Source organism: Carlito syrichta, unplaced genomic scaffold, assembly GCF_000164805.1.
Source record: "Carlito syrichta isolate Samal-C Ts95f unplaced genomic scaffold, Tarsius_syrichta-2.0.1 Scaffold303987, whole genome shotgun sequence".
In the NCBI taxonomy this organism is placed as follows: Eukaryota; Metazoa; Chordata; class Mammalia; order Primates; family Tarsiidae; genus Carlito; species Carlito syrichta.
The window spans coordinates 779,592-798,885 of record NW_007248083.1 but is presented as its reverse complement, the minus strand read 5'-3'; the positions used below and the strand labels follow the sequence as shown (position 1 = coordinate 798,885).

At 37.1% G+C, this 19,294-nt stretch overlaps 1 protein-coding gene and 1 pseudogene across 2 annotated transcripts in view; one reads left to right on the top strand and one right to left on the bottom strand.

Annotated features, from left to right (window-relative positions):
• Positions 1 to 19,294, top strand: part of RBMS3 (RNA binding motif single stranded interacting protein 3) — a 454,630-nt gene that overhangs the window by 398,004 nt on the left and 37,332 nt on the right. The gene's annotated exons all lie outside the window — the stretch shown is intronic.
• On the bottom strand, positions 6,511 to 6,846 carry LOC110595745 (annotated as a pseudogene). Its single transcript, XR_002482042.1, has one exon. The product of XR_002482042.1 is annotated as a 60S ribosomal protein L36 pseudogene (transcript).

Here is a 19,294-nt window from a genome sequence, read left to right as displayed (position 1 = left end):
AAAAGCAGATGAAGTGTCAGAAACTCTGAAGTGGCAGAGGTTGAGACGGAGGTTAAGAGAGACACTTAATAGTATTTCTGCTTGCCTAGAACCATTGATTGTAGTACTGATGTACTAGAACCCTTAAGGATATTTTTATTTTTCACATTCTCATCAAGATTGATCTTCTAGGACCTATTTGTAAGTAGCAGCAACAGGGGATCACCAACCAGGAAAATCAAATATATATTCTGTTTAATATTCTCCTGGCAGCCTTTAGAATTCTGTACTTTTCATAGTTTAGGAAAAAGGGAAGAAGTACATCATCCCAAAAGATGTAAAAAATATATTTTACATGTTTGTCACGTCACCTGGGTGGTTTTGTTGTTGCTGCTGTTGACTACTGTCCATTGAAATCACCCTTGATCTAGCAGTACTAATTACTCTATTTCCTCCCGAGCTTCTCTGAGTACTGTGTTCTGCTCTGCACTCTGATGGGTAAGGAAAGCTTTCCTGTCCTTGTTTAAAGACTGAACACCACATAGGGAGGCCTGGGGTGGCTGGACTACCCTCTGTGGCAAGGTCAGAACAAACTGCCTCTTGCTAAGGTGACATACACATCAGATAAAAAGGCAGCATCTCAAATACTGTCTTTTGGCTGTAGAATCTTTCAGAGCAGTGACAACTAACAGACCACACACAGCAGCAGCACGTGCGTCACTTAATGCCTCAGTCATCTACAAAAGTGCAGTGCCTACATAAACAGGCAGCAGAGTACACGGCCACAATAGATTTTTAAAGCCAGCTAATTGCATGTGCACAAATCAGCACATCTGTTCCCGAAGTCATGTGGTTCCCTTTTTAAATCAACAGCACAAAGTGGGCACTTGAGGCTCCTGTCAGAGAATATAGCCATGAATTGACTATGATTCAGCCCTTGCCAGAGGCATGCAGGAGGCATCTGATACTGGAGAGATACTGCCTAACAGACATGTTCGCATTTCTCTAGACTCTTGTGCTAAATTATCTTATCAGAAGGCAAATGCCTGAGCCATATAATTGTACATCCCTATTGAAATGCTTTCTCTGAGGTAAAAATTTAATGTTTTTTTGGTTTTTTTTTTGAGTTGGAGTCTCACTTTGTCACCCAGACTAGAGTGCAGTGGCCGCTCCCGGCCACCGCAGCCTCGACCTGCTGGGCTCCGGCGATCCTTCCGCCTCAGCCTTCCGAGTAGAACCTCGTCCTTCTTTTGAGTGACATATTGCTCAAACATTTAAACAATGTTACTACCTTTTTTGAGATGCCACAGTAGACACGATTGTCCATTATTTTACCCAATGTCCCCTATATAAAAGAATCAAATGATGCATTGGTCCTTGAGTTCAGTGCTTTGACAAGTATATCTCCCCAGATGAATGAATATACTTTCTTTGAAAATGACAATGTGAAATACACAACTTAATCTATTTTCTTTTGGCATTGGTCATCAGGATAGTTGGAATTAGAAGGGTGCGTTGCAAATGTTCCTGGTAGCATGCTCTCACTATTGCTGTCTACTGTTTGTTGATTTGCTGTTGTTTTTAATTGTGCTTCTTAATACAGTGCTTGATTTTGTAACTCCTTCACAATTCAAATGCAAAGACTATAATTTTTACAGTAAAAAATAAAAGAAGAAATGCCAGTGGGCTAAAGGAAGTTTGTGTGCTAAAAGTCTCAGCGAAAAGACAGAATGAAAGATTATTTTGATTATGTGTGACATTATCTAAAAATTTGTCACCAGGTACTGTTTTTATTCATTCTAATGGATGCAACTTGGAATAGTAAAAAGTATGCTATAAAAAATAGAAACGAATTTTAGAGTCAAGAGGGTGTTTGTGATTCCTGGTCTCATTATTTAATAGTTATTTAACAATGAGAGTTATTTAAATTTTGTGAAGCTTGTTTTACCTCTCCTCAAGAGGAGATAATAATATATTATCACCTCTTTATATATAGGCCACATCCTATAGTAATATGAGGATTAATTGAGATGACATGTCCAAAGTACCCTGTAAGTGCCTGACTAATAATAGATATTAAATAATTGAGGCTTCCTGTCTGCTTCCTCTGCCTGTATTCAGAAAAATATGTTAAGACTTTTCGAAGTTTCACTAACCCTATATTTGCTATGATATATTGACAAAACCAAAGGAGGATTTAAAAACAGAGTTTTCAAACCCAATATGCAAAAATAAATATTAAATAAGTTTATTACATATCTTCCTTATTAGTTGACTTATTAGGAATTATTAGCTGAATTAATAGAGTAACCAAATTATAAATAATTTATGACTACATGAAAAAATAACAATCATAATGTACAGAGAAAACAAGGTGAAAAATGAACAATCATTATGATTTTGAGTCCTAAAACATGCACATGAAAAAAAATAAAAATAAATACATAAAATGATATGTGTTTTTAATTTCTTTTTCCTACACTTTTTGAAATGTTGCTTCGTAACTTGTATAATTTACTAAACTTTTAACTGCAGTCTTTGAATTTATACAATTTTAGGCAGATATTTACATACTTGGAGAACGTTACTGTATTCATATGAAGATGAAAATAAAGATGATAATGATTGCAATTATTAGATTGGTGATAGAGGTAGCAGTGGTAACCTCTAAAATTTTCACCACTTATATTCACCTCTCAACATTATATTTAAGGTGGAAATAAAAGAAACATTGTATCTGTCTATAGAAGTGGTACCAAAGTTTTTAGTGATTCTATCATCTAATGTCATTAGATTTTATGTAAATTCCTTATCCAATTACCAGAAGGTCAGCATCTCTACAACCAATGGTTAATGCTGCTTTAAATATTTTTCATACAGAAGCACATTTCCAGTGGCATATTGTGCTGTCTGCATGCAGCACTTGGAACAACGTAAAATCTTCCCAGTTTATATAATGGGAGGCTTCCAGCCCCTTGTGGTTTATGGGATTGATATAACACATTAGGAATTGGGACCATCCATATACAACACACTTTTTTATTATTATTATTATTTTAAGATGTGGAGTACAATTCAGATTTAGGTATACAAGTGGTCATTGTACAGGTAAAGTTTGGGCCTCCCTTTGGTCCACATTTCGCCTGGTTTGAGATCAGGTGCCCTTATTGATATTATGTGCCCCCACCCCCTCTCTTGGCAGTGTCTCGCTACTGCCAATCCTTTTCTTATAGTATTATGGTAAATGTTTAGAGTTTGCTTATGAGAATATGTGGTACTCACTTCTTTGTTTCTGTGATAGATCACTAAGTATGTTAGACTCTATATCCATCCAAGTTGCTGCGAAGTATATGTACCACATTTTTCTTATAGAGTTCAGCCTGGTGGGTTCCATGTTTTTGCTATTGTGACTAGTGCTGCAATAAACATGCATGTGCAGGTGTCTTTTTTGTGGAATGATTTAAGAATACACTTTTAATTACATAGTAAGTGTAACTTCCATATGTTAGACTATTTCTTTTTGCACATTTTTTTAAAAGTTTCTGCATAAAACAAACTCTCTTGATGTTGGAGATAATTTGTTTCTTCAAGATGTCTATCACAAAATATTTACACCTACCAAAATCAGGCTGATATCATTTAAAAGTCCTTTTGCCACCCAAAATATTACTGATTCTTCCTTTTTTTTTCCTACTGCTAAGTTTTATTCACTTTGATAATGTGCAATATATCAATAACAGTAAATTATTTTGTTATCAGGCCAATCCTTCTTTTGCACTTGTCTCAACCTTACACTCTGTTGTATTCTCTGTGATTTACCTTTAATTAAATATTAATTGAAAGGCCACTAGCTAACTAACCTTGATACTGCATATCCAAACAGTAATAATGTCATAGCAAATTTTCTTAAAAATGAAACTGAATGTTTAAAACATTTTTAAACCAATGGGGCCATTTTAGTTACATGAAATGGACGTATTTCAGTTGGCAGCAAAACCATGTTGGTTTCAGAATGATGGGTTGCAGGCCCCAATAAGGCATACATTAATTGCTTTATATGCCTCTTCTGAGTCCAGCAGTCTGCCCAAGGGACTCCGATCTGGGAAAGCACCGGACTCCAGATTTAGGAAATAGGAAGCTCGCTCATAATTGAGCCATTACTTTGGCAAATAAAATATGCAGAGTTGGTAAAAATCATGGAGATTGTTGAGATTCTTGTTCTGGAAGGTCAAAGCCTATTCACTGAAGAAGACTAGAGACCAAGTACCGTCAAATATGGTACAGTTCACTAGCTTGCTGAAACAAGGGACCATAGATCAGGTAAACTATGAGGCATCTCAAAAAAGGAAGTTTGGAGGGGATTATTTTAGGATTTGAGCTTATGCAGTGTGACCTTGAGAAGGGCTTAAAGAAGTGACAGTTTATCCTGCCTTGGGTGCTATCAGTAAGTGATAGGCAATTGAATGACTGGGCGACTTTAATGTTATTTGTAGGTGAGAGGAACAAAGCAGGACTGGAGTTGCCACTGGCAACGATGCAGGAGTCACTAATTAGGCAGAAAGGAGAGATATTTGTTTTTTGGCTTTCAGAATATACCTGTCTCTCTTTTATCCACCACAGTCATTGAATAGCCTTGTCTGATAATTGTTGATAATCTTGAAAAGTGTTTAATTGGGAATGCTGTGACCTTGCAAGTAGCTACCAGCTAATTAAAGGTCATTTGAAAGATTTCCATAAATTCTTTTCTTATCTCAAGGGCAATTATAATATGGCCTGACAAAAATATAGCAGAGCATTAAATGGCCTTGATAAAATATAAACAAATATGTGAGATAGGGGGAAATGGTGTTTTATTTGTCGCATATTTTGAGTGTATATGGACATCCTGGTAATGCGGAGATGAATTTGCATACACAAAGAACACACTGTGTTGTGGGTGCTTTACTTGGTGCTTTATGTGGATAGATTTGCAACATCTGATTGTCCCAATCATTCTATAAAGAAGCCTCTGTGTCCTCTACAAATTGTGTCTTTATAAACTCAGCTGAACCCTCACTCATATTGATGCTTCTTCAGCTGTTTTAAACTTTTTGGCCTTCTCAAGTTCCAAACATGAGTCATATCATTTATGCTCAGAAAATGACTATCTCCTCCTTTCAGAGAAGATGAATACCACAATTGATCTAATCTTCAAATATTTTTTCTTCAGAGTTCCTTTCTTCCTATCTTTCCATTTTGTCAAGCCACAGTTCTCTATTTGCCCCTGCTAATCCTCCCTTCTATGTTCTAGCTTTCAACTGTCTTAACTTGTCTTCATGGTCTTACAGCATTGATTGCCATTGATCCCAGGGGCACCTACTTCAACAAATACTTATTTGTTTGTGACTTTTCCTGTGTTTAACCAAATGTGTAAAGCCTTTCTATCTCAAGGTTCCTGGGGTGCTGGTTTTAGGTCACATTGCTTTTCTTTATTCTCTTCCTCAGTGATGTCATCTGTGTCCTCATAGTTGACTGACAAATAGATGACCTCTAAGTTTATTTTGCTAATTCTACCCTCTGTTTTGATTTTCATGCCAGTGTTTCCAACTAGCTCCTAGATATTCTCAATCCACTCCCACCACCCTTAGATAACCCAGAAGTATTTCAAATTTCATATACACAATTTCAGTCTCATAATCTTTCTTTTAAATTCAGTTTCTTCTCTATACTTCCCTAGGGTTCAAGCAAACCTCTATAAGTATTATTTCTCTAAGCCAAGATTTTAAAAGTTAAGTGTAGCTATAAGCTTAGGATTGTTATGGTCTTTGACAGTGGCTTAGATTGTAGCTTTTCTTTTTGGGTGAGAACCATATGATTTAATATTCATTTGAGATTAGAGTACAATAGTAAATCTCTTACAAATTGGTGAGTCATTTTTGTTCCAGCCAATTATGTTTAAAACCTCAGAGATATGTTGGTGCATTCTATCCTATGTACAGTCTTCTTTTTTCATGTAGACTCTATTTCCACAATATATTTTGAATCTGTTTTATTCATTCCACTCTATTATCCTGGTCCAAGCTGGATCCGTGTTACTTTTTTTTTTTTTTTTTTTTTTTTTTTTTTTTGAGTCAAGAGTCTCACTCTGTCGCCCAGGCTGGAGTACAGTGGCAAGCTCATGGCCACCCCAGGTGGATCCTTCACCTCAGCCTTCCAAGTAGCCAGAACTGCAGATGCGCACTACCACTCCCAGCTTACTTTTTAATGTCATTATCACAGTGTTTTCCTGGTGTCAACACCTGGCCTTTTCCTTTCTTATTCATCCTTCACACAAATGCCTGAGTAAATTTTGAGAAAACCATTTTTAAAGCTTTATCTGTAAGAATATGGTTTTAATATAACCATTAGGAGTTACCTTAGTAGATAACTATCCCTACCATCTGTTTCCTGCCAGAGAGTAGGCTACAGATACAATTTCTGAATCTGAAGTTGCCTTTTCTTTCTTTTTTCTTTTTCTTTTTTTTTTTTTTTTTTCCGGGTTCTGCAAAGGCTTTAATGGGGCCGGGAGGCTGAGTCCCTCTTGGCCTCTGCCTTCGTCGTGGCAGCCAGCACGTTGCTCAGCTTCTTGAGCTTTCTCTTGGCGCGGATGTGCGTCCCCACCCCCTTCTGGATGAACTTGAGCGCCCACTTGTCCTTGGAGACCTTGGGCAGCTCCATGGCGCGCCGCTCGTAGAGGGCAAACCCCCACACCTCCTGGATCACGTTCCGCACGAACTTGGTGAGCTTGGTCAGGCGCCCGTGGCAGCGGCTGTGCCTCGGCTTGCTCACGTTCTTGGTCACCTTGTGACCAAGGTTGAGGCCCACGGCCATGGGGTAGCGCACGGCCATGGGGTAGCGCAGGGCCAAGCTGCTTTCCATTGGCTGCCGCGGCGGATGGGCTCTAAAGTTGCCTTTTCTTATAGCAACACTCAAACTTGTAGCCAGTATATACCAGAAATATTACACAACTCCAGTGCTGTGGTTAGCTGAAGACATTGTTGTGTAGTGAGGTGGGCGTTAAGGCTACATCTTATTATAGAACCACAGTGTGATGATTGCCCGTTGGTGTCTGTAGGAGAGCAAACCTACAATTTTTCTGAAAAGAATATAGTCCTTCCTGCGACTAACCTCCAGGTAAAGAATGCATGTGTTGGAAGGAATCACTGGGTTCTCTTAAATCTTTCTTAGCTTCTTCCATTTGAGACCATCCAACCAATGCCAATTTCAGCTGATGGTGCAAACATGTGGGCCGATGTGAACATAGCAAAGGAAGCTGCGTTCCGAGTGTTTGTCAAGAAGTGTAACAATTCCAAAGTCACTGCCACTCATACCTTTCGGGACCTTGACAGAGAGAAATAACACTTTTGGAGAAATATTTGGATATTATGCAGCAGATCCATTTTTACTCGGGTATTTTAAGTTATATCCCTGGATTAAGCTGAGAAAGCTGTTTTATCTGGATGATTGCATCCCACTGGCCCCCTGAAAAAATAGCTTTTCATGAAGTATGCCTTGGCACAATGCCACTAACTTATGTTTGAAGGACACTATAATAAATTGCTCTTGGAAAATTGCTTTGCTTATTTCAAGGCTGTTGTACATTAGGCTACATGGTGTCTGCTCCTTTCAGATTCTCAGGAGGAACAGTTCTCCTGCCTCCATATTGGGAATCATTCTTCTATGTGTCTAGCTTATTTTCTTACCTAATAGACTCAGTGACTCGTGTAATTCATTGCTAAGTAACTCTGATAAAGTGTTAATGGCATTTATTTAGTTACCCTGCTTGCCGATTTTATCTCCCTCTCTCTCCGTTTGCCTCATTTTTCTCACTTGACATTACAATACTTTCTACAATCTTGGAAACTGCCTTTTAAGGATTTATCCTTTGGGTGAGCAAGGTGAGCTATAATTAAATGAATTCTAGAAACTGGAGACACCTAACATATTGTTTTCTTCAGTCAAGAGCCACAACTCAAAGGCTCCAAGAATTAAGAAATTTTTATCAGCCTTGTGTTCAAGGTCGGCCACAATATAATCCTTGGGTCACTTTGTTATTGTTTTGTTTTTGTTTTGTTTTTTGTCTCCCTGCATGGCTCTTTCACAGGTCACAGTTATCCATAGGATGTTTGATTGTGAGCACTTTCTTTCTTGCCTTTGTTCATGTGAACTTTCCACCTGGAATTTCTTCCCTGCCATACCTGCAGTTTCTGCTGGTCAAATCTTATCCATCTCTAATGGTCTATCTCTTTCACACATTTCTCTCTGATTTTCACATTTGATTTGAAAATTCTTCAAAGTTCTTCCTTAGCATCTGTTATACTTCACCTTACATCAGAGATACTTGAACATCCCTCACTGTCTTCCCTTCACCCCATCTTTAGATTGCAGGTTCCTGGAGGTTTGGAGATCAAAGGCTCCTGCTATCCCTTTTATTCCTTTTAGTACCAAAGCTCAGATTTGTGGTGAAAATGAAGCAGTCTTTTAGTAAGGACTCATCCTCAATTTAGACTCTAATGTTGACTTTTTCTCCAAATAAATGTGGTGGACAAAATGGGGAGGCAATACTAGGCTAGTCAGATTTCTGAATTTTCTCCAGAAGACCTAAAATTTAAGATTATTTCTTCGGAAAGTTACTCTAGGTAACTGCCATCCCTTGGCAGGACTAACAGAACATCCATCCAAATCTTCTTGCTAATTCAAGCCTGATCCCACCTCAATCCATTTTCTCTACAGCCCCAGAACCATCTTCCTAAAGCAAACATGACATGCTTCAATTCCTTCCACAGCTTTACAACTTTCAAGACATAATATTCAGTTCTCAGCCTGTGCTACAAGGCCCTTTGTGATCCTGATTCCTGCTTCTTTAGAATCACCTCTTAACTGCTTCTGTGCTCCCACCATAATGGACTGCTTTCAGTTTCCAGAATGGGCCAAGCCTCCAGGGTCTTTGCATAAGTGGGAACATGGTAAATATGAACAATTCCTCGGTCTAGAATGCTTTTTTCTCCACCTGTCAACTTGCTAATGCTGCCATGTTTTGTAGCAATTGTCTCGGATGATTTCTTCTTCTTGGAAGCCTACCTCATCCTTCTGTCTTGTCTTAGAGTTGCTGCTTTTTCTATCCCCTTAGGTCGCTGGGAATACCTTCATCCTAACATTCAAGTACCATTTCCAGTTTATCTATCTTTCTTCCCCTAGAGTCAATGCTATAAATACTTTTAGAGCAGGGACTTCTCATATTCACTTTATTTTTCCATTACACAGCAGCATCTGGTCCATGGTAGGCATCTGGTCAATATTTGCCAGTTGAATAGATGATACCTATAGGTCAGAATTCCAATTTGTTAGACACACCTTCTAAATAATCCTAACCTTTTCCTCAAAAGACTAAAATGGCAAGAGGAAAACAGATTCAGAATTCTCAAGAAGTCTGAAAATTTGAATGAACAACTAATTACAGAGATCTTTCCAAATGGACTAGAAAAAAACTCATGAATAAGAAAATAAAATTTTTTAAAAAGTGGAAGGACTTAGAGAAAGCAGAATTTTTATTGAGGAATAATTTTTATATGAAATAACTTAAAATATTGGTGGCAACCTATAATGTGTCTATGAGAAATAAGATTGCCCTTCAGCAATGGGGCTTATCTGGTAGGTTTCATTTTCTTACTTATTTTTCCTAGATAGCCATCATATTAAATTATCTTACTAACATCATTATAATTGATTCCCCAGTGTCACCTTCTAAAAGTACTACATTTATACCCTTTTTAGTGCCCAAGTTTATCACTTGCTCACCATTGCAAACACACTCTAGTCCCAATAGACATAGCATCTTTTCCTCATTTTTTAAATCAGTTCTTCAGTACCCTGTGTTATGCCTTTTACAGATTCTCTGGACAGTCACCAGGTGCCCCACCACCATTGGGAATGATAATCAGAACAAGTTCTTTTTCATTAATGAGATGGAAAAGCACCCACTCAATCTCTTAGTGATATGATACACTATCATATAAGTATTGAGAGCTTACTGAAGAAAAGCAGCCAGCCTGTGGTCATCAGACTAGTTTTCCCTAAATGGGATTTTCAGCCATGATCAAACAAAGCACCCTTTCATCTCACAGAAAAGTTTGCTCTCTCTTCCTTTCTCTCATTCTCATTTGTTTTGTCCTAACTTATCCTGATCGTCTGTAAGGAATTTAACTAATGTTTTCTGAATGACATTGAAAATTCTTGCAGATTAACAGTATTCAAAGGGATAAAATATCAATTAGTCTTTTGAAAGTCTTTCTTTTTGATTGTTCCTGTCTGTGGATTTCAGCTTCTTGAATTCTTTACTCTCAAAGAGATGTTTTTCCCCTTGATTTTTCTCGTTATAAAACCGGATGTAAATGTAAAGTAAGCAGCCATTCTGGGTTTTTAAAAATTCTTTTAGCATTCATGCAGATAAAACTCCCTTGTTATTTTTATTCCGTTAGGAAAGTATGTTTGATTGATGTTCTTGAACTTTGCTAGTTCAGGCAAGATTTGAGCGTGTTTTTTAAATTCCCTAAACTCAATTGAATTATTTCGCCCTGAGCTTATACTTTATAAGGTGCCTGTAACTTTAAAACTCACATGCCTGGCATTCATCTTATCACTCAAGCCATTTAGACTTCAAGTTCATTTGAAGAATTAATTCCATGTGATACTAAAGTGTATAATCTGTGTGTAGGGTGCAGTTCCTAAATGTTTTCCTTAGGAATCTTACTAAAAGTGGAATGTCATTATTTGGCTAAAGCAAAGTGCATCAGCCTCACGGGTGTTTTTCTAGAATCACTAATTTCTATGTTAAGAAAATAAGTATTAAAGTCTTAAAGCAATACAGCACATACATTCTTGTTTAATACAACTTGGAAGTTCAGTTTTTGTGTTCATTTCTTCAGTGGATTCCCTTCATTACCTCTTCCTCACCGTAGTTCACCCTTGAGTAACCAAATATAATGAGAAGACATGAGACTTTGAAAGCTCAGCAGAGGTACCTCATCCCATCTCAGTGCAGGGCAGGCAGCATACAGTAAAAGAATGAACACAAGACTTGAGGAAGATGAGCATTTAAATCTCAACTCTTCCATGTACTCTCTGTGTAGTTTCCTCGGAGCTACCTTCTCATCTGTAAAGAAGATAACGATAATACCCAACAGAGATATACTATAGAAGTTAGATGAGCTATTAGAATAGGCGTCATAAATACTCAATCTTCCTTACTTCCCAGGATTTCAAGCTCTGACTTAAGATTTTCAATTCTCTAAACCATTGGCTCTCAAAATGTGGTTTTAGTCTAGGAGCATCAGCACCTCCTGAGAGCTTATTAGAAATACAAATTCTCAGAGCCCACCCCAGGTCTACTGAATCCAAAATAAGGTGGACCCAGCAAGCGCTTCCTTAGAAAATCCTCCAGGTGATTCTAATGCACTCTTGAGTATAAGAACCACTACTCTAAGCCAATCAGTCAATCAAAGGCATGTGTGAAAATGGGCAAAGGATAAAATAATTAAGACAATGGGAGAGAACTAAACTGATGATGGAATAAAAGTAGAATGTTAATTATCCTCAATTATTCAAACTCCTTCTCCCTCCCTTCCTTCCTATTGTATTTTGTTGTTTTCTTTTATGATTTTCTCCTTTTGCACACTTTTTAAAAAAAGACCAGTAGAATTTCTCTTAGGTTAGAAATGAGTGTATTGGATCCCTTGGAAAGAAATGGATAAATCCCTGTTTGAATGTATATAGTACACACAAAACTATCATGGTAAAATGATACATTTAGAAACTCTTAGAAAAATGAAATCAAATGAATCAACAAAATGACATAGTGTGTGTATCCACTATGGCATGTTTAGCTATCAAGAGGTAACATTTAGAATTATAGAGGCCTAAAGCCAAATGAGAGGTCAGTCCTCATCTCTTGGTCTGAGGAGTAGGGAACGACAGTGTTTACAATTGTAATTGCAATAATGTGAGGTGTGAGGTCTTTTTACCTCGTTACTTTAGATAAGTTTTCCTGAGTTAAAGCTCTATTTCTAAAATGGACCAAGGCTTTTATGATGTATATATAGTATAACAACCCTCTGCTTCCCTAGCATATTTCTTTGAGCCTCCAGTAATTAGGATAGTAACTAAATTGGCCCTTTTTTATTTTCCACTGGTATCAATATCAGCTAAGAGGATTACACTGTACTTGAATATTAAAACTCATTTCATAACTGGAAGCTCTAATCCTGATGACTCACTGTTTGTATTTATAAAATATATAAACCAGAAATAAAGCTCTCAAATGAGTCCCCAATTACACAGTCAAGTTGACCTTCATTGACTACAGATTCACTTTGACTTACTGTTAATGAGGACAGCTCTACTATTTTTCTCCTTTTTGTTTTTCTCTTAGTGCCTGTAGAATGGACCCATGTAAAATTGGGAAGAAATTTTATTGTGCATATATTTACTTGTCTCCTGTGCATTTCATAATTGTTTCCAGTCCTTTTGGTGATTTTTTTTTCTGTTTATTTTTCTGTTCTTATTGCAAGATAAAAACACATGGAAAAATATTCAAAATCCAGAGTATTCAACACAAATTCATCACTTGAACTTGATTGATCTTTTGGTCATATTGAATTCCTTGGGAAACATTTAAATATCATTTCCCCAAAATGCCCTAGGGTAGCAGATTTAAAATTTTGTAGCATATTAGAATCCCAGGGAGTATTAAGTAACCCAATGCCCAGGCCACACTCCTGGCCAATTAAATCAGGATATCTGTGGTTAGACCCAGGCATCAGTATTTTATTAAATCTTTCCAGGTGATTTCAGTGTAAAGCTAAGTTTGAAAACTAAGGCCCTAAAGAATGCTCCTCAGTCTTATGAGATATTAGTGCTGAATTCTTTTTTAAAAATTATAAGACCTGTTACGTTAGGGAAATGTAGCAAACTGTACTTGTATTTTTAGAACAACTTAGAGAATCACAATAAACATTTGCACATTAAAGATTCTGAGAAGTCCTACAAAGAAGAAAATGTGGATGTAAGGAATAAAGAAGACAAAAAAAAGTAACTCACACCCCCAAGAAAAAGTAAAAACCTGCTTAACTTGGTTTATTTAATCATCTTTCAAATTTGTTTACTCAGAGATTTCTTTGTATGTGGAACACCTGTAAAAAAAAAAAAAATCCCTTGGAACACTCCTTCCATGGAGTATAATCCAGAAAATACTGATTAAAAGAAATCCACAGCTAAGTCTTTTTTTGAAATACTCATTAAAGACCCGGTTATATCCAGATCTTACTATACTTCCTGTAGCATTTGATATTTAAAATAACTTGTGAAGTTTAGCATAAGAGTTCAGAAATTATGCAAAATATCTAATGGAGATAGGGTATTTAGATCACAAGCACCATATGAAATTTAGTTTCAAAAAGTCAGTCTCCAACATGTAACAGAATAAAAGAGTTAGATGAATCATATGTAGATAAATCTAACTTTCAGTGGCACTGGAAAGGGAAATCCATTAGGCAAGACCATAGAGTGGTCTTGCAGAAATACAGTGCAAGGATACATTAGATCTAGTATTCAGTAGCATGGCAGGGTTAGCACAAAGTGATTCGTTTGGGACTATCCAATAACCCCTTTCTAGAGTTCTGTATTGTCTGAACATTGACTGTTTCCCTCTATGCCTGGCTTCTTTCTGTCCCCTCCCTCAGAGAGCAGCCTCTGGCCAAGGCTGGTCTCTGAAGGGTATGCATATTCCCAGTAATGTGTCAGGGGATGCAGGTGACTAGCCATGGCTCTTTTTTTTTTTTTTTTGAGTTGGAGTCTCACTCTGTTGCCCAGGCGAGTACGGAGGCATGCTCACGGGCACCCCAGCATCAACCTGCTGGGCTCCAGCAATATTTCGCCTCAGCCTTCCAAGTAGCCAAAACTACAGGAGTGTGCTACCACGCCTGGCTAATTTTTTATTTATTGTAGAGATGAGGTCTTACCAAGTTGCTTGGGCTGGTCTCGAGTCCATGGGCTCAGGCAATCCACTCGCCTCAGCCTCCCAAAGTGCTGGGTTTACAGGCTGAGCCACTGACTATGGCCAAGCCATAGCTCTTAATCAATGTAATTGTAAACACTGTATAGGAACTTAATTGATTTACTCATTGTCTATAAAACTGCATACTATACTGCCCTGAGGCATGGATTCTCACAGATTTGCCCCCATTGGTGCCTTCTAGAATTTTATTTTTTTATTTTTTATTCCATTTTCTATATTATTATTATTATTTTTTATAATCAATATTTTTTATTATGATGTTGTGGGGTACAGTTAAGGGTTAGGTATACAGATACGTTTCATTCAGGCACCCTATTGATAAGAGGTGCTTCCCCAGACACATATTTGCTCGTTAATCCCATCTCCCTCCCCCCCATAGTTTCCCACTACTGTCAGTCATTTTTCTTATAGTATTAGGTTGGATGTTCAAGGTCCATTATATGAGTGAGAACATGCGATACTTGGACCTTTGTTTTTGTGAGAGGTCACTCAGTATTATAGACTCTAGTTCCATCCAGATTGCTGCGAAATTCATCATTTTGTTCTTTTTTATGGCTGCGTAGTATTCCATAGTGTATAATAGCCAGAACAATTCTCAGCAAAAAAAAATTACCAGACTTCAAACTCTACTATAAAGCTACAATCATCAAAACAGCTTGGTATTGGTATAGGAATAGGCATATAGATCAATGGAATAGAATTGAGATTCCAGAAGCAAAAGCTCAATTTCTCAACCAACTCATCTTCAACAAAGCCTCCACCACCTACCACTGGGGAGAGGAGAACCTATTCAGTAAATGGTGCTGGGAAAACTGGCTGACCACATGCAGAAGATTGAAACAGGACCCCTACCTATCCCCATGCACAAAGGTTGACTCCAGATGGATCAGAGACCTAAATGTAAAGCCTTCTAGAATTTTAAATAAACCATTATCTTTCCCTGCTGGACCTCCAGGTGACTTCTTTGGAATAGATACACATTACACCCTTGCCCTCTCAGATTTGGAGTCACCACGTTACATGCATGCATTCTTCATTCTAGGCTTTTCAAAAATCGTTTTCTTAGAACTTTATACCTTTGGGTCTATCTTGTCAATTTTGGTTTTATGATTCCTTCTTTCCTTCATGAAAACTCACCGGCATCCTTTACTCGTGATTTTCCCACCTCCTTCTTGAGGATCAATTATGTGGTGAAATACTAATTTCTGAATGCATTTACATTTAATGCTAGTGATGGAATTTCAATCACTGTGATGGAGTTTTGGTTCTAAGGCAGATGCAGAATGATGATGGTCATTCTCTATGTGGGTTTCTTAAGAGATCTCAGAACATTCTGCTTAATTTGATTTTCTTAATTATGAAAAGCTTTTGAGTTACTGTAGAGAGTGATGAAAATATTAAAGTAATTAGGCAAATTAGATTTGGATAACATTTAAAATGGATAACCAGCTATCGATGTTGGAGAAAGTTCCAACAGCAATTGAGTCTTATTGCCAGGATAAGAGATTAAATGCCTAGCAGGCAAGACTCAGAGGCCTATCTTATCCCTGGTCTGGTATGTTTTTGGCCAGTTCTGTCAGAGTTGATGGATTTATTTTTAACTGATTTCTCTTTAACTGATTTCCCCTTCTAAATTCTTATGATTGTTACAATCAAAAAGAACAGCTGAACACACAGCTCAAAATGGTTTAATTTAAAAAGAAATTGATTGATTCACACACCTGAAAAGACATAGAAAAAACTGGCTTAGAGGATGTAGCTAAGTAGCTGTTTTTAAAATGTTCATCTTCACATTGCATAGCCTCATATCTGACAAATCCAGGTCCTCCCTTTTATGGTAGCCGAGTGACTTACCTCACATGTTTACACTACACCATACCAGGGATGAAAAAAATCATTTCCAGAAAGTCTCCATTCAGAAGAGAGAAGATTTTCTTTCCTAGAATCTCAAGTAAATACCTTCTCAAGTTTCATCGGCTCTGATAGGACTGTTTCCATTCATTTCTGGACAAAGGATCAGGATACACTAACTATGGAGACAATCACCTTGTAAATACATGGTTGAAAAATGGGTACACAAGGATTCCCAAAGGAAATGTGGATTATCATTGAAAAGAGGAAATGGATGATGAGTGTTGAGGGAAAATATACAAATAATGTTTCATTCTTTTTTTTAAATGGTACAAAGTTGTGGGTTGTTTTGTTTTGTTTTTGAGTTGGAATCTCACTCTGTTGTCAAGGCATACTCACGGCCACCCCAGCATCGACCTGCTGGGCTCAGGCGATCCTTCCGCCTCAGCCTTCTGAGTATCTGGAACTACAGGCACGTGCTACCATGCCCAACTAATTTTTTGATTTATTGTAGAGACAAGGTCTCACCAAGTTGCCCGGGCTGGTCTTGAACCCATGGGCTCAGGCGATCCACTCGCCTCAGCCTCTCAAAGTGCTGGGATGGCAGGCTGAGCCACCGAGCCAGGTCTAAGTTTTACTCTTGTCATCATTCTTTATAACCTTCTCTTTAGAATCTACACTTAAAACTTTTTTTTTCTTTTTAGAAAGCAGGCTTTATTGAGAGAACAGAAAAGCTCCCACAGTGGGAAGGGACCCAAAGGGGTTGCCCCACTTAAAACTTTTGATTGGTTTTTACCCTTCCTCTTAAATCACTGATCCCTCTTTTAAAATATCTCTGATTATTGTATAAATATCCTTTAGATGTCTTGAATATTTTTCAAAAAATTCAGTCTTATGTATTTTTATTTCCTATAAATGTATATGAAATTTATTGAGGAAGATATTGGTTTATATTCACCACTGTAAAATTCACAACATTTTAAACATAATTGACTGTCAATAAATATTTTAAATGATATATAGGAAACACAACTCTTTTGGGCAAAAGAGAAAAACAGGTCCAAAGCTCTAGAAAAATCTGTAGTTAACATTCTTGAAAAACAGTGTCCATAGTAGCCTGTGAGTCAGTGAAGGAGTATCCCCAAACCCTAAAGAGAAACTCAACTCCTCTAAGATAAAGCAGTCAAGAGCCCATGAACTAGGTGGAACAAAATCAAGAAAATCAGGAGATAAAAATTAAGAGGAATATAATATTTATATTGCTTTTTCTTTTTGTTTGACTTTGGCTATCTTACTTTTTCTTTACCACTACCCAAAAAAGTACATTTCTGGTTTGTGTATTTATTTATGTCATTAGTTTTATGTCTTTTTGGAGCTATTTTCTACATGTTTCTCTTAAGGATGAGACCCTTTAGCTCTTATTTTTCCTTATTGTATCCAATTTTATTTTATGTTTTGTTTAAGAATGTAACCCAGGTATCACTGGATTCCTCAATATTTTGAAACCAGACAATTGGTTAAAATTCCCATTCCTTCTGGAGGTCTGAAGCCTTCTGCAATATGTATTTGAGTTTTTAAGGGCAATATGGTCACTCTTATCTTATTCTCATTCTTCATACGACATTGATTTTGGTGTAAAATTCATCCGCTTTTCAGTTTTCTCGGAAAAATCCCACTCCGAATCGCATTAATGAAAACTTGGGGTTTGTTCCATAATGTGAACATAATGGCCATTCCAACAATTTCAAATTGAGTGTAAAGATGCATCTCTGTGGTTAAAATGACGGCTTCACCACAGTAGGGTTTCAGGCTCATGCCATTCATGGGCACCTTCTTCTTCCCTCTTTCTACTAGCTTCTCCAGTTTTCTTCTTCCTCCCTTTCTCAGAAATACAAACTTCTCCTATTCCCCTCTGAAAAACTATCTATTCAACAGGTTGAATGTCTATCATACATACTGTTAGGGCACTACTGTCTACCCCAAGTATCTTAACAATGTGATTTCCAAGAGAAAATAGATGAGCATTTCTTGCCCAAGCTGATTTCTGATCCCACCAAACTATTGAGATACAGACATTTTTACATTATGATAATTGTATCAATAAAATAAAACCAATAATAATGACAGTTCCCATCTATTAGAATCTTTTTTTTTTTTTTTGAGTTGGAGTCTCACTCCATCACCCAGGCTGGGGTGCAATGACATGCTCCCAGCCACCACAGTCTCAACCTGCTGGGATCAGGCGATCCTCCCACTTTAGCCTCCCAAGTAGCCAAAACTACAGGCATGTGCTATCATGTTCGGCTAATCTTTTGATTTATTGTAGAGATGAGGGCTCACCATGTTGCCTGGGCTGATCTCGAACCTGCGGGCTCCGGCAATCCTCTCACCTCAGTCTCCCAAAGTGCTGGGATTATAGGCTAGAGCCACTGCACCCGGCCTATTAGAATCTTAATATGTACCCAGCCCTATTCTAAGAGTTTTATATGCATTATTTCATTAATATTTATCGAAAGCCCTTTAAACTATTAATGTTTGACTCTATTTTACAATGAGAAAACTGAGATTTATAGCTACAAGCAAGTATTATCCATCATGCTAAACAACTCAAAGGAGACATATTTCTCTAGATTTTTATTCACTGATATTATTCTAGAGAGACTATTTATTTCACATTGCCTTGAAAATCTTAAATGGAAAATTACTTCCAAACCTCCACTTTTAAATAGGTAATGATTATTTTGAAATGAAATGCATCAATACCTGTCTGATCTTATACCAAGACTCAAATTGTACAGTTCCTTTGTAACACATGTCAACAACCCTGCCAAAAAAGTAAGGTTCCCAGTTTTTATCCTTTTTTTTTTGTTCCAGAATACATGAATACTTACCATGAGCATCATCTTCATTTGTTTTTTAAATTTGAAGCAATGCTAGACTAATTAATTTTTTAAATGATCTTCAAACTAATGTGACTATAAATCAACTTCAAATCAGTTCTAGATGCTTGAAAATAAAACAAGCAGAACATATTCATAAAATGAGGGTGTTTCTTATGTGTCAAATTAGGAAGCACCAAAAATACTGTGTAAACATGTTAATATGCCCAAGACATAGTCATTAATATACTCAAGAGAAAGAAAAGTAAAAAAAAGAACAAGAAACAAAATAATAAGGAAATACATTCAGTTGTGCCACTGGAGTATTCTATGGTCAGAAGATTCTGATATCTTCTAGACAAGCTTTTTTGATTATTAACAACAATAAAGAGAGTTCTTGATAGGTACCCTTTTTCCCTGTCTATTAAGAATTTGTGAGCTCACTAATCAGTCAGGAATAATAATACCTAAGGTGATTTCTTTTTTTTTTTTTTTT